The sequence below is a fragment of the Petromyzon marinus genome, chromosome 27 (genome assembly GCF_048934315.1).
Source record: "Petromyzon marinus isolate PM22_M1 ecotype Great Lakes invasive population chromosome 27, UKy_Petmar_22M1.pri1.0, whole genome shotgun sequence".
NCBI lineage: Eukaryota > Metazoa > Chordata > Hyperoartia > Petromyzontiformes > Petromyzontidae > Petromyzon > Petromyzon marinus.
The window spans coordinates 1003842-1011096 of NC_133693.1; the positions used below are offsets into that span (position 1 = coordinate 1003842).

At 49.8% G+C, this 7255-nt stretch overlaps 1 long non-coding RNA gene across 1 annotated transcript; it reads left to right on the forward strand.

Moving 5' to 3' along the window:
• The first annotated feature begins 1855 nt into the window (after positions 1-1855).
• On the forward strand, positions 1856-6255 carry LOC116946676 (uncharacterized). The gene is made up of 3 exons (XR_004403592.2): positions 1856-4412; positions 4596-4740; positions 5433-6255. It is a non-coding gene; the product is annotated as an uncharacterized LOC116946676 (long non-coding RNA).
• The last annotated feature ends 1000 nt before the right edge of the window (positions 6256-7255 follow it).

Sequence of the window (7255 nt, forward strand, 5' to 3'; positions counted from 1 at the left end):
TATTATTGTTATTTTATTTTATCAATTTATTATTTTATTCTCATTCTACGTGACTTTACCGAAAGAACCAAAGAAGATGAATCATTGCAGTCACGAAAGCTTTAAATCGAAATTTATAAAACAAATGTTTTATTGTTAAAGTCACGTTGAAGGGAAACAACAAAATAATAAAAAATATAATTTTTATCGTTATATATATTTTATTATTTTGTTGTTTCCCTTCAACGTGACTTTACCGAAAAAACTAAGAATATGAATTACTGCAGTCACGAAAGCTTTAAATCAAAACCCCACCATTACCAACACGGCGTGGGGAGGCCTTCAACGAACTGTACACATAACCGAATTCAATTATTGGCAAAGTTTGCAAAAGATAGTGATATTGTGTAAAAAAAGTCTTCAGTTAGTTTATTTAACAAATTGATTGGCTCGTTATTTGTTTTAAATTATAAAACTTCCTAAAGGTTTAACATTTTGTTCACGTAAGGTTGTTTTCAATGTAATATTTGAACGTAAAATATGGAACATAGTTTTTCTCCAACAAGTTACATTATTTGACTACAGTTTTAGATAGGCGAGAAGGAATGTGAAAGATTAGCTTGGCAAAACAATCCACACTGCTCACATTACAAAGAAAATCCCCTCTGAAGAAAAAAAGGCGCATGAGTGCGGCATTACGCAACGTCCTTCTGGCTCACGGCAGCCAAAGACCGAAAACAGAATTGCATAAGGTGATCAAAACCAGTCCTGGGCTAACTCCCTTATCTTAGGTGGTGATGCCCACTTGGAAGATGGTATCGCTGGACAGTCCCGTACCGACGGTCACAACCCCACACAGCGGAGCGGGCTTCCACGCGGACGTAGTGGTAGGGACAGTGCACTGGTCAGTCAGTATCACAGGCAGTGCATTGAGTGCGTGTGTACAAAGCGATCCGTGGGTACTGGGCGTGAATCAGCTCTGGCTGAGAGATGTTGACAAATGTGGAACAGGTGCAGCCCTGCAATTTCTTGGACATGCCACTGCTGACGGAAGGGTCGTCACTCGGGCGAGCTTTGGCGAGCCCCTTGCTGATGGTGTTTTGGCCTACTCTTCCACGCCAGACGTCTTGGGTGACAGTGCCCACAATTCCACACGTCACTACACGCGACCTGCCGATCGATGAACTGCGCTGTGCCCATTGAAAAAAAAAGCTTCGGCGGGCAGAAGCGGATGAAGAGGAAAGGGGAGGAGGGGGATTTTTGTTGTAAAATAAACTTGCACCGTGGCTTCAACTGTCACGCCTGGAGATAAAATCGAACCGGCGACCTCCGGATCGGCGTATCCGCTCTGCTGACCAAGACTCAGCGATGAACCGCCTCACGCAGGGCCGTGCACGGGTTTCTATCGTTCACCAGCTCACGGGACTTGTTATTGTAGTTGTTCTCATCGTCGTTTTACGACCAAGAGTTTTCTGCTGATCATTTAAGACGCCGATGTAGTCGTCGCCGCTGCGATGACTCGTGCGGCTGCCCGTGTTTCATGTCGGAGCTCGCTGGAGCTTTCAATGTTTTATTCATAAGGGCCAGGTGTTGTGTCGGAATGGAAGTCATTGCTTCCACGCGACATGAATAGAAACTCTTTCCCCACAGAAATGGCTTCTTACGACGACGGAGTGCTTTAGAGTGCGCTGTGAAATACACATGCATTAAATATGCACTTCCCATTTCAAATGATAAAACACGTAAAAATCAGCATTAGTAATAAATGATGCACGTGTTTTCAACCACAGTCACTGGAATAGAGCCTCATTTATCGTGCAATAAGTAGCGATGATAACATGTATTAATAATAACAACAGGTGGATGTACTCCAAAACGAGCGGGAGCTCGAGACGGTCCTACTCAGAGGGCCTTGGCCTACTCTTCCATGCTGGTCAGACGTCTTGGAAGAGTTCAGAGTACCCATACTGTTACCCATCACACGCAGCCTGACTCGCATTTATATAAATTAAAAACTTGGTGGAAATTCATATTCTTTGGTTCTTTCGGTAAAGCCACGTAGATAGCAAACAATTTAGATAAAAATAACTAAACTAATACAAATTAAAAAAAACTCACGACGTTTCGATCGCAACACAAGCAGTCGTCATGAGGCAGAGGGAAAAGGAGGGGGGGGCAAGCCTTATTTTCTATCTACGTGACTTTACCGACCAAAGAATATGAATTCCTGCAGTCACGAAAGTTTTAAGCCAAGATTTGGTGGAAATTACTCAACACACCGCTAAACATGCATCGGTGCGTACTCAGGCTCACACATGCAACATGTTCCTTAGTTAATGGATGTGAGAGTTCAAAGGACCCAGTTTACACTTTGTTCAACAGGTCTTCCAGAGCCAAAATGTTAAAACGGCATTGACTGTTTTGCAGAAAACACGTTCAATGTGAACGGAAGTTGTGCGCACTAGTTTTAATAATTTCACAGGGGCTCTCTCGGCCTGAATGATTTAATTTAACATTTTATTCACCAGGGAAATATAAAACCTGGTATGAAAGCCCTGGCCTGAGCATTATTGATTGTTCCACACCGCTGTGAGATAAAGTCTGCAATCAGCAATCAATGGCGCATGCTGTGTAATGAATTAGCTGTTACGTCACGTGAACGCTGTGAAAGCGCACGGCTCACTGGCTCATTTACATCAGGCAAGAGGCGGCATGCCTCTGCATTCCACTCACGCAGCTTGAGAAGAAGCTCAACTTCACGTTATTCGCCCATCGCCGCGTAAAAAAGAGGCCCTCTTCGCCTTCGTGACTGCAATAAGCGACGATTTCTGGACGTGGTAGGGCCCCCCCCCCCCCCCAGAGTTCCGTGTGCGGCAAAGTGGCTGCGGCGCGTGGCGGAGAGCCGCTCGATCCCGCAGCGAGAGCTGCGCCACCGCAGAGACTGCTGCTTCTGCGGTATCGAGCGAGTCGCCAAACTCGCAAATCGCAATTCTACTTGAAATCGAGGATCCTGCGAGGCGCGTGACGGCCCGTCAATACGTCACGGGGGCGCCGCCGCGCGAGTGGTGATGGGCAGCACACTGGGTTTGCCATCCAGAGGTCGCTGGTTCGATCTCCCCCCCCCCCCCCGCTATAATCGATTGGAAGGTTGCATGTGGTGGGGCAAAGCGTGGGTACTCCCAAGACATTTGGCCAGCAGCGTGGAAGATGCGGCTCTGCAGAGGGGTTCTAAAGAGCTCGCTCTCGTGGAGGCCCTTCGACCAGCAGTGGCGTTTAGATGGTAACGGCAGGGCTGCACCTTTACCGTTTCTACCACGAACCTTTACGCATAAACGCACACTGTGGCGTTTAACAGCCTCGTATCGCATCACGTGCGATGTGTCCTTTAAAGTACGGCCCCGTGTCAAGTCGTCTCAAGACTCGTGCAGCGAATTGTCCCAGGCAGCCTCGGTTCGAGTCAACTCTGATGACCATGACGATCGCATTGAAGAGTCTCTTTGCTCGCGCGCACATCCCGGCTCGGCCTCCACGTGCTTCATCGCCACGTGCAGCCGGTTAAATCGTTTGAATATTCACGCATGGAAATGTAATCAGTTGCAGCAGCAATATACCCGCGCGCGCGGCTAAAATTACATCGCGTATCATCATATAATTCATTCTTGCTGTAATTAAAATGCCGGCTTAAGCGCGTTTATTTAATTTAGCATATGATTTGTGTGAAATTAGATTTCAGCAGGAATTAAGATTCCCTAATTGGACGTCTTATCGCGAATGCGACTGGACGGATGGGGCGGGTGCATCGAAGAGGCACAGGCAGAGTTATTTCTGCTCAATTTAGCAGCGAGGCCGTGGCTCATCCCTCGTTTACAGTCCTGCGCCGGTGGTGGAAGTGTCACATTCCTGTGGCCGGGCGTGGGTCCATCCATAGGACTGATTATCAATCATTTTTATTGACACCCCCCACCCCACCCCTGGAGGGATGGTGTGCAGAGTTAACCCACCAAACTAGGACTTGAACTCGCAAACGTTTCCATTGTGAAGCAGCTCGCTCGACCACTGAGCCACGTGGCCCGGTGTACATCACGATCCCTCCATAGACAATAGCGTCACACGCACGACCACCGCCAACAGCATCGCCACCGCTCATCACCCCGTCTGAACCCTCTACGTGTTCATATTGTTTGGTTCTTTCGGTAAATCCACGTAGATAGAAAATAATAATACAAAAAGTGAATTAAAAAAACCTCTACGTGTTCTCTAGTGTTCTACAACTGCAGTTCTAGGGCCAGGCCACTCAACCTCGGCAAGGGGGGGGGGAAGTAAAAGAAACCCCACGCTGCTTGCACCTTGTAAAGTCGGTCACGTGGCCTCGTTTCTCATCTCTGCCATGAGCCGGGCCGCGGCGCACACGTGCGGCGTCAGGGGCACCTCAGGTGACTCCGTGCCGGCGCCACGAGGCGGAGCTAACCTAGGCCATGTAAACATTACCTGCTTGACCTCAGTTTGCCTTTTGATCCGCAATGTTTCGAAATGACTGGGTGTTTTCAACTGAAATGCCCCCTCTTCCTTCTCTCTCTCTCTCGCTTCCTCCTCGCGCCCCGAGTGGCGCTGTGCAGGCCCCTGCCTCTCCGGGCACGCAGGACGCGCTGAGCCCCACCGCACACTGCCGCAGCCCTGCTCGCGCCTGGGTGACCATTCCCTTTGAAGGTTACCCGGCTACGACAGATGAGCAAGGCGTCTACGCAGCAACACAGTAACCCGGTTAGTGTTGATGAACTGAACACAGCACGAAGTTTAATACAACTTGACGGCCGCTTGCGAGATGGGGACTTTTCCTTATTTACATTTCTGAAAATAAAACATTTTCCACATTGCGATTACAAATAATGACACGCGCACACACATACACACACGTGTACGCGTTACACACAGCCAACCCAGCATGAATGTCTCGTCAGTGCAGGTTACCATTACTTTTTACGGATGATTTCCGTGAGAATGCACCTTTTCGATTTACAAATAAAATGCAGATCATCCTCCTGTTTGGCTTCTCGGACAATTGATGCCTAAACAAAAAAACTATAATCCATAATAGAGTTGTTTTTTTGGGGTGTTAGATCGCGTAATTATAAATGCGTCGGTAAATCCGCCACCACCCGACGCAAATAATTAGTAAGGTTCGTCACGTAAACCAAACATGCCAATATGTTATTTACAATTGTAAATGTTGTGGGTTTATCCTACAGCACACCGGTGTGCTGTACTAGTAACGAATTGGCAAGTTCTGTTTACGTGACAAACTTTACTAATTGGCTGTGTCGGGTGGTGGCCGGTTAAACGACACATTTACATTTTTACGCGATCTCACCCAAAAACACCTTCTTATGGATGATATTGATCGCGAAAGCTTACGTGATTAACATAACACTATACAGCATTTTTTTATTTTCCAGGTAAGGCCCAGCGAGGCATGCAAAGGAGATAGGTAAATGAGGATCATCACCACCACCATCACCACCAGCATCACCGCCACCACCACCACAACTCTGTGGCTCTGTTGTTGACGCGCGGTGCGCGCGCGGAGGAATTGAACAGCAGCCACTTACGCACGAAATCTAAACTTGGCCTCGGGGAGGGGGGCGGTGCGGCGATAAAGTGGAAGCGTTGCGCAACCCGGGCCGTGCCGTGGGCGCGCTATCGCCTCACGGCTGCCCTTGTAGGGGCGTGCACGCACGCGATGCTGACGCTCGGGGTCCCGTTGTCCCCTCTCGGCACGGGGCCTTCTGCCCACGTGACCCCGTCGCCCGACCGAGGCTCCAGGTCCGCGCTAACTTTACACGTCGCCTGTTGAACTCTGCCCCCCCCCCCCCCCCGTGGGGACCAACTAAGCGGCCAACCAGATGATGCCAGCGGCGCGCGGCCCAGGAGGTGGGGGCGGGGGGGCCTTGAGGGGCGGCTTCCGCTGGGGACCTTCACGATCGTGCGGTTTCCTGGAAAGCCGGGAAGGTCGTGGACTGGTCAAGTTGGGCTGCACCAGACTCGGGCGCACTGCAGTGGTGCATGGGGAGCGTGCAATAGGGATGGGGGCACGTGGGTGAGGAGCAAGGTTCTGGGAGTGTTTAGGAGTACTGTAACAGATTTAGCAAAGAATTAGAACATATATGTTTTTTAAAGTCTACATTAAATAATTAAATAAACGGATGCGAAAATAAAAAAAATCGGTGCGTACGTTATGTTTTGCAATTCCATGCTTACTACTTTATTTATTTTGGGGGGGGGGGGAGGTTGTATCCGCGTGAGCTTCCGCGGATTTCTGCTGCCGTCAATAGCTGCGGCGCATTCCTGTCCGCTGCCCGGCGCTCCGAGGTAGCGGCAGCGGCAGCTTCACACTCGAGCGCCACGCGCCGGTCTGCCTCTCTGCTCCGCAGTGGGAACGGCCACGTCACGACTCCATGGTGTTCAACTGCTTCGCAGTCGACTGCTGCAGTGGCCTCGCCGCTGACGTTCTCGTCAAGACATACCGAGAAGCCATCCGTGCAACTTTGATACAATTTTTAAACGAGTGTATTTGGCTTGTGCAAAACTGGCTCGCTCTTATCATATTGATGTGTCACTATGAATGCATCCTTTGATGACAAAAGGTTCCACATGGCGCTGCCATGCTAAAAAAATCCATCGTAAATGCGTGCACGTTCAGCCCCTTTGTCAATCCCCTGCTGGACAAGGAGCCTCCAATGCCGTGCTGGTCGGGGGGGGATTCTTGACCATACTTCACCATGTCAGTCAGCGAGAAATTGTGTACGCGTGTTTTTGTATGCTAAATACGTACATACTGAGAAAAGGGCGTTTATCTGCAGCTCACCTATTCTATTCCGGATACGCACATATTTTAGGAAGGCAATTGACACAAACATAGACCCTGGGATTCCAGGATGCGGAGACCAGCCAGTGTTAGCTTGCTGCAGCGTCGCCAGCGTGGATACTGTATCTCAGGATGCGGCTTTTCATTGGGTAAATATTCCACTGGCCAGGCTTCAATGCACACATTAAGGCCATTACGTCAAGGCTGGCTGTGCCGCCCGCGTTCTGAGTGGCTGGTGCAGGCCATGGACGCGCGCGCGCGCGTGTGAGAGAGAGAGGATGGCAACTGCAAGCAGGCAGCCGATTTGCTGTGAGCAAGGCTGCGTCTCTCCTCCCTCTCTGCTCCTTGTCCATCCCCCCCCCCCCTCCTACGGCAGCAGAAACAGCAACGGACAGGGCCCCCACAGCCTCCACA